At 33.6% G+C, this 9,140-nt stretch overlaps 1 long non-coding RNA gene across 2 annotated transcripts; it reads right to left on the bottom strand.

Annotated features, from left to right (window-relative positions):
* Window positions 1–589: 589 nt before the first annotated feature.
* LOC129317080 (uncharacterized) lies at window positions 590–4,074 on the bottom strand. Of its 2 annotated transcripts, none has more exons than XR_008594910.1 (3): window positions 3,513–4,074; window positions 2,836–2,931; window positions 590–1,755 (listed from the first exon to the last, which is right to left on the bottom strand). It is a non-coding gene; the product is annotated as an uncharacterized LOC129317080 (long non-coding RNA). The 2 variants fall into 2 exon arrangements; XR_008594911.1 differs by lacking the exon at window positions 590–1,755 and having other exon boundaries at window positions 2,058–2,931; window positions 3,513–3,744; window positions 3,889–4,074.
* Window positions 4,075–9,140: the final 5,066 nt, after the last annotated feature.

The following is a 9,140-nucleotide window of genomic DNA, read 5'->3' on the forward strand; positions in this document are numbered from 1 at the left end:
TTTTTTTTTTTTTTTGGCCACCTACATCCATAAATTTGTTAATAAAACCAAAACTCCACGATAGCAATCATGTAAACATGTTTCTCTAAACATGCAAAAAGAAATTATCTATTCATTATGAATTGTTCAACTAACTCTCGTTTGGTATATATTCACTCATAAATATGTAACGTGTATAAGGCAAAAATTTTCAATATTACAATATAAGGATGGATAATAAATTTGAAAATCAAAGTTATTATAAAAATCTTAATTTGACATTAATTTTGTTATCAGATTTTTGTCATCCTGCCAAAACAAAAAAGGCATAATTTTTTGATAACAAAGACATCTTACTGTATTTACTTTCGCCCAATTTTAATTCTTTGAATGTTTGCTCTTATTACCCAATAACCTCATTCATATGTTATGTACTTGAAAAAGCAAAAATGTTTTGGTCCAAATCGGTTGAGACGTTGAGCTATTGATATCCAAGAATAAACCTGCAACATGAAAATAGAAAATTTGAATAAGCAAGAGATAGATGACTTACTACTCACATTACAAGTAAAAAAATAATGTTTTTTAAAAACAAAAGATCCCAATAAAATTAATGAAGTAATAGATAGATAGAGGGAGGGCCAAGGAGCTCTCAGTCTCCCCTCACTCCATCAAAGAAATTAGGTATATCATACATATAAAAGAATAACTCATCTTCGAAGTGAATTTGCCTGATGAGTACAACCATTGTCGATCGACTAAAAGAATTCGCCAAAGATAAACAACTAAATCTTAGACTCTAGAATACTGTGAAACAACTCTGCAAAAGCTTGAGACTAACTCATCCAGGAAACTTGGTCAACCTAATTTTTTTTTTATAGGAATAAAATAAAAAATTTATTTTAACAGGTAACTCGCGTTGCATTAGTCTTCTCATCTTTCCTTCATGATAAAAATGCATATGCCAATCAATGGCTTACAGAAAGCAGCTTGCCTATTTAAACAAAGCCGTGGAGGAACTTTTGAGTCATGAGTCATAGTGCCTATCAAAATAACAGACAAATAGCAGAAAGAACAAACTGAGAGAAGAAAACATATCCAGCAATGCATCAATGAGACGGGGAAATAATACAGAGGACAAGTGATTAATTGCTATTAGACTCTCATGTTAATAGCTGATTGCACTGAAAAACACATTCATAGAAGATTCAAACAAATTACCATATTTAAATAAAAAAGCAAAAGCACAAAATCTTTGGGTTATGATTGATTTAAAAATTACTTATTAGATTCAAAGGAATAGGAGCATAAATTATCACTCTCTCCCTAAGATCTACTACTGAAGCATGCCTTGGTCAAAATAGGCAAGCAAACACGTGAGATCAGCTATTCATTGATAGTGTAATGAGTTTGGTCCTGTGTATCAAATACTGATTGTGAAGAGGGCAAAACAGGCATATGGGACTTTTTCTTAAAAGCAAACTGGAAAATACTACTGTGCAATAGAAACTAACTAATGGATAAACTATGTAGCCTTAATGTATTAGATGCGATCATATCATTTATGGCATAGAAAAGCAAAAAAATTAAGCAGTAGGATACAAACTTCATTGTACAATGCTCAAGGTGTCCTTCCATATCTCCATCCTAAGAAAAAGGTCCTGTCAATGGATATATATCACCAGCTGTAAGCATTTATAAGTTTCAATCCAAATAATGACAAAAGGAAGCCCAAAATCGACTGATGAAATGCCCCTGCTAGTGCCTTGTACTTCTCTGCATGAAAAAAAAAAAACATGTTCAAAAACAATTAAAAAAAATAAGAATCAAGATACAGGAAAGCAAACTAGTTGTCAGTCGATCTTGCACAATGAAGCCCTCTAATCAAGTGACCCTTTCTTGATGTCATTGCTTTCATTGAAGATGAGGACGTTAAATAGTGAAGAAGCTAATATTTACTGATGGATAAAATGAAGCATATATACTGGTCATGCAATGAAAGTTGATGGGAGATAAATATAAGCATATAAATAAAGGGGACTGGCGTGAATAAAATTGAAGAGCCCAAATAGCAAGAGAACACATGACAGTACTTTATATAACCACCATGCAAGAGAAACTAACTTATGGATAAACCAATATATATTACACGACAATACTTTATTTATGAAACAGGGGAAAAAAGAAGAAGCAGGAAGCAGTCACAGAGTCTTGGTTGCATAGTGCTATGGGATATCAATGGTATCAGTAGCTCAAATTTTTTTTTCATGCTATGGGAAAAACAAAAACAGAAAGCAACTGATTCAAGTCATCAAGGCAACCAAAACAAAAATAAAATACAATCAGATTCATTGGAAAAATACAAAAACAGAAAGCAAGTCTTCTGAAAAGTGGTTGCACAATGCTCCCTGACCCTATAAACCTTCAAACTAATAGCCATGCCTCAACATGTTTGGCAAAGTAAAAAAGTTTTATTTAATGCATAGAGCTGTTAGGATTGCCTACATGATTTAGCCCAGGACTCACGCTTATGTTGCAGATTCTTAATAATTTTAGACTCTAAAATATATAGAAATGAGAGATTAAAAGAGATTACACAAATTCTGACGAAACATGTGGGGCAAAATTAAAAGGTAGAAACATTATATTATATTTATATTAATTACAAACAAATGAAAATATTATATGAGAAAATATGAATATAATCAGTTTAATTACTCAATTTGTGGGATCGGACATCAATATACCAATTCAAGTCATCAAGGCAACTAAAAAGAAAAAATAAAATACAATCAGATTCATTGGAAAAGTAATCTCTATATAATCATAAATTAGATCAAGGAGAGATAGAATTACAGTGTCTGAATGCAAGCATCTAGTCCGAAACAATTCCATTTGCTTGGGTCTTAGGAGTCGATCTTGCTATACTTGCTCCTCCCTACTGCCGTTTCGCTGAGATTTGGCAAAAAGTTGACAACAAAGAAATTTCAAGTTATAGATAACCATACCACATTGCCTTGCTCTAGAATTAGATACTAAAAATGCTTAGCCTATATGAATAACATAAGAGAAGTCAATAATCAACTTTTAAAACACCCAAATAATATAAACCTTTAAGAATGTAGAACACATCAAGATGTACTTAAAAATGGCTATCAGCAAGAATAAATGGGTTCATGTACCTAAAAAGAATAAGAATTGATATTGATTTTATAAGTAGTTATAGGTATATAATTATAAATATCAGTATATCATTATAAGTAATAAGTAATACAACAATAATTTAATCATAGTTAAAAAAAAATTAGGGGTCCAGGCTTGGCAGTAAGTGAAAGATAGCCTATTTTGGAACCCAATGGACTTTGTTAAACTAAGAGACCCCAAGCCACGAAGGCTCAAGCAGTGCCATTTCAACAAAACCAATTCTTTATTAAAAGAAGAAGAAGAAGCAATTATTCGTGTTTGACCATAATATCATAAACTAATGAATATATCTTTAATAAGGTGAATAAAATGAATAAAACGATAAGCACCTGTAGTGGATCCGTATTATCCTTCGTGACATCATTAGTTGTATCTACCGCCTCACAATCTTCAGCAGCATTAGACTCCAGCTCATGTGGCCTTGTTATTCTTCCTCTGTATCTGATAGAGAAGGTTGGAGAATGCAGTAGTCTCGGCTGCCATCGTTGGTGAGATGAACGTGATGAGAAACAGAACAAACAGGAGGATCTGTGGCTTGTCCATAGGGTCGGAGGCTACGATCTATTATAGGGAGCAATGATTGAGGGAAAACTAAATTTATGCTGCTCACTTCAATTTCTCCTTATGTCCATAGCAGAGTAATGGGATGAGATAAAGGAAGGAAGGAAAGATGAGATGAGTTAGAGAGAAAAAGGTAGCCCATACCTACAGAAAAGGAAGCGGTGGTCGGAGGAATCAGAGGATCTGTGGCTTAGTGGAAGCTGTGGTCGGAGTCGGAAGAATTGGAGGACTTGTGGCTTTGCCGATTGGGGTTGCAAGCAATGATCTGAAATGGAAACCTCATAACCGATAGATGAAAAAGAATAAGGGGAGCAGTGTAGGGGTCACATGAAAAGACATCTCTACACGGAGCTTGAAATCTAGGCTCAAAATAATTATCATCTTTTTTAACAAATTTTAAAAGGATGAAGGGAGTTTTGAAATTAAAAAGAAGAAAGAAGAGCACTATTTTTTAAAAAAAAAAAAGTTGTTCATGCACCCCAACATAGAAGCTGTTAGTGTTCATAGAGCCAAATAGCTCTATGAACAATAAAACGTGAGAAGAGCCATATTGTTGGAGTGACTTGTCTGGATTAGATTTATTTGTTAGATTGATTTATACTTTTTGTGCTGTTCAGTACCTGTAGCTAAGTTATATCAACAACTTTCATTCTGAGTTGCTATTCTGAATCTCTAAATCTATGTTTTTTGTTGACAACAAAGGGATGTTTCTCATACCAAAATAAGGTCAAATAGGAGTATCTTTTAGCTTGCCTTAGTTATCAAGCCTTTGCATATACAAGGATACAAATTATCATACAAAACAAAACTCAAAACATCATACATTAAGATTAAGTCAGCACCCAAACATCAGTTATGACAAGGATGAGTTTCTCATGTAAAAACAATGCTAACATCTCATGCCTTTGAATTTAAACAAGTTATAATCGTCACTACAAAGACCTGATGGTGCTTATATACCATTAAAAGTAATACTTTAATGTAAACACGCAACAGAGGAACTACTAACACTCCCAAGAATACAGTCATTCAAGCAAGGAATTGAAAAGAACACCGGAAAAAATATATCCACTAAAACTACAAATCATGACAGCAACCACTGCTTTTAGTTCGAAAACAATTGGGCAGTAAACTTCCCAATGGACAGGAGTTTCACACGATATCACAATATGAATTACAATTCAGACATGTAAGGAACCAAGAGATAATCATTAATGTCCTGAGGAGCAGCATTGAAAACTTACCAACAACATCATCATGTTACAACATCTTTTAAAAGTCACAATGTCCATTAAGCATTTAATCAAGCCAAGGAAATGCAAGAGAATGAATGCCTCATAGTTATGAACAATATTTAACAAATCTAAAACCAATTTGACTTACCAAATGAACTCTATAGAATATGAAAGTTTGTAACATAATAAAACTAAGAACACAGAAGAACATAGATGAAAATTTCAGCTCAGAATCGCCTTTGTGTAAATACAAAAAAATTCATAAAGTTGGCCGTAAATTCAAAAGAAGGCATTTTAACCAGCTCTCAAAGCCAACCTATTTAACTAGACATGTGGACTCAACAACACAAGAAATTTGTGTCAAAATAAGCATGTGGAGAATCAATTCAAAATATCTACTTTACAACTGAAAATATAATATCCATTCATAACATCAAATATTTGGGGGGCTATCACACCTCAAAAATGGAGAATGACCAGCATGAGATGTTGATATTAGAACCTAGGTTTTTATATAGTTATGTGGAGCAAAAACTTTTCAATGGGGTCTCAATTACCATTATGAACCCAGGCATAATTATAATTGAGGCATCATTGAAGGTTCTATAGGAAGTTTTTGAATATTTGTTTCTTGTCATTGATTTCTTTTATTGCATAGAATTGTATTTTGAATTAGATATTTCTTTTGTTTCCTTATATAGTGAAATATGCCACCCATGGCGTCGAGTGTCTACGAGGAGTTCTCCTAGCAGTAATGCTTTTGGTAGAATTCCTTCAACAGATGATGTGCCCTTGAGAGGTAGAGGACGATGTCAGAATAGGATTAGGACTAGGAGTGGTCAAACTCTTAGGTCCCTTCAAAATATTCCTTCTAAAGATGAATGAGTAAGTTCTCGTCTGAGGAATAGACTGCCTCTTTAACACATGACATGCAAGAGGAAAGTCCTGCGGTTAAATTGTCAAAATTTATGAAGTTCAATCTACCTTCTTTTTTTGGGATTAATGCACGAGAAGATCTAATTAAGTTTCTTGAAGCGATTGAAAAGAGGTGTCAGGTGTTAAAATGCCCTGATGTGCAATATGTTGGATTTGTAATATTTCAGCTTCAAGGCATGACAAATGCCTGGATAAAAACTGTGCTAGTATAATGGAAACCAGAGTACCATCCCTGTTGTGGGATGAGTTTAAGACTATTTTTTGAAGCACTATTTACCCTAAAGTACTAGAGATGCAAGATTGAAGAGTTTTTAACCTTGAAGTGCAGTAAGGGAATGTCAATAGCAAAGTATGATAAAAAATTTACAAATTGTCTTCTTTTGCTTCTTATATCATGCCAACTGAGAGGGAACGAATTAGCAGATTTATACAGGGGTTGCTATTGGGTATACACAATTCTATAGCTCCTATGCTAGATTACTTTAACACTTATGATGAAGTTGTAGATAGTAGATTGAGAAATGAAAATCATCATAGGGAAGACGAGATTGCTTCTAAGAAATGCAAAATAGAAATAGATGAGAAATTTCAAGGCTCTTCCTCTAAAAATCAACAATTTCAAAACCAATCTCACTTTTGTGCCATGCAACCTAAACCTAAATCATATGGTTTGTCATCAGCAAGTACTCCTATTATGAGATATAATTCTGGTAATGTTAAGGCCTCGGTCCAGTCAGTTTCGAATCAATCAAGTTACACTAAAGTTCTTTATACTAATTGTGGGAAATATGATTTAGGACCATGTCATAAGGTGTCTAGTACATGTTTAGTATTAGCAAATGGGTCATTTGAGAATAAATTATCCATATCTCTAGTCTATGTCAAGCCACAGATCAGTTTGACCTCCTTCTTGCCCTACTTCATCTCCAGTACTACTTGCTAGGGCCACTTCTACTTCAGCCAATAAAGGTATGTCTAGAAGTGGAAATGGAAAGCGAGGATAGTCTTTTTCAAGGCAGGGACGAGTGAAAGTTTATGCTATGACAAAGCAGGATGCTAGGGCTTCAAATGCTATTGTCATAGGTATTATAACTGTGTGTTCTAATCAGGCTTATGCATTATTTGATCTTAAATCAACTTATTCATATGCATTTGTTTATTTTGCTAAGAGGTTGGGTAAAGAACATACCAAACTTAATAATCCATTTATAGTTGGTGGAATCTTTGATTGTTTCTTATGTATATAAGTCTTGTAAAGTGTATCTTGAGGGAAAAAAACCCTTATTTATTTGATGATACTTGATATAATTGATTTTGATATAATTTTGAGCATAAACTGGTTAGCTTCTTATTATGTTACCATTGATTGCCACTTAAAAGTGGTGAAATTTGATATTCTAGGAGAAACTCCTTTTGCATTGTAAGGGAGTTTTATAGAAAAAACTACTAATCTTATTTCAACCTCAAAAGCCTAACGCTAATAAAGGGTTGTTAAGGGTTCTTAGCTATGGTAAGAGACATTGATAAGTCTACTATTAGTTTGGATCAAATCCCAATCGTTCGAGAATTTCTTGATGTTTTTCTAGAAGAATTACCTAGACTGCCACCTGATCAAGGGATTAAATTTTCTATTGACTTGGTTCTAGACACTCAATAAATTTCTATTCTGCATTATAGAATGGCACCTTCTAAGCTGAGAAAACTAAAGACTCAATTGTAAGAACTATTAGATAAGGGATTCATTTCACCTAGCACGTCTCTTTTGGGAGCACAAGTACGCTTAATGAAAAAAAAGGATGGGTCATTAAGACTTTGCATTGATTATCAATAGTTTAATAAGGTGACGGTAACAAAATAGATACCCACTACCTCAAATTGATGATCTTTTTGATTAGTTGCAAGGAGCTCAGTGTGTTTTTTTAAAATAGACTTGCATTCAAGTTATCACTAGTTAAAGATCAAGGAGGAGAATATACCTAAAATTGCATTTAAAACCCGATATGGTTATTACAAATTTCTTGTAATGTTATTTAGGTTAACTAATATACCAACAACATTCATGGATTTGATGAACTGGATGTTTAGGCCATTCCTTGATAAGTTCATGATTATTTTCCTTGATTATATTCTGATATATTCAAGGAGCTATAGAGGAGCATGAACAGCACTTGTAACTTTTTTTTACAAACGTTGAGGGAGCAACAACTTTATGCTAAATTCTCTAAATGTGAAATTTGACTTGATAAAGTTGCTTTCTTAAGACATGTTGTTCCTAAAGATGGTATCCAAGTGGATCCAAGCAAAGTGGAAGCAATGCAGAATTGTCCACAACCCACGACAATTATAGAAATTTGCAGTTTCTTGGGTCTTGTAGGAAATTATCATTGTTTTGTCAAGGATTTCTCTAAAATAGCTGCTCCACTGACAAGACTAACTTAAAAGAATGTGAAGTTTGAATGGGATGACAAGTGTGAAGATAGTTTTCAAAAGCTGAAGGAATGTTTGACTTTAATTTGACACCAATTTTAAGCTTACCATCAAGCACAGGGGGATATGTAATTTATTTTGATGCTTCTCGCATGGGTCTAGGTTGTGTTTTAATACAACATGGATGAGTTATTGCTTATGTGTTAAGAAAACTTAATGAACACAAGCAAAACTACCCAACTCTTGACTTAAAGATGGCAACGATGGTTTTTGCATTGAAGATCTAGTGCTATTATCTTTATGGTAAGACTTGTGAGATTTATACTGATCATAAGAGTCTTAAGTATATTTTTGAGTAGAAAGATCTTAATCTTAGACAAAAAAGATGGATGGAGTTGCTTAAGGATTATGATTGTACAATTCTTTATCACCCTGGCAAGGCAAATGTCATGGTTGATATGTTAAGTAAAAAGTTGATAGGTAGCTTAGCACATATGACTTTGACAAGAAAGCCCTTTAGTCTAAGAAATTTATAAGCTTGAGCAGAGTAGGGTGAAGTTTGAGATTAGTTATAAGGAGCATTTCTAGCTCATGTACAAGCTCATTCTTCTTTAATGGATTAAATTAAGAGTGCTCAATTTTTTGGATCCAAAGTTATGCAAGTTAAAGGAAGCAGCCATAATAGGAAGTAACGCTGAGTTAGAAGTTGACCAGGAAGGGATATTAAGATGGAATGGTAAAATTTGTGTGCCACAAGAGAAAAACTTAAAGTGACTTGTCTTATAAGAGACTCATCAT

This window comes from Prosopis cineraria, unplaced genomic scaffold (assembly GCF_029017545.1).
Source record: "Prosopis cineraria cultivar Desert tree isolate PC_DT_omini unplaced genomic scaffold, ASM2901754v1 PC8, whole genome shotgun sequence".
Lineage (NCBI taxonomy): Eukaryota > Viridiplantae > Streptophyta > Magnoliopsida > Fabales > Fabaceae > Prosopis > Prosopis cineraria.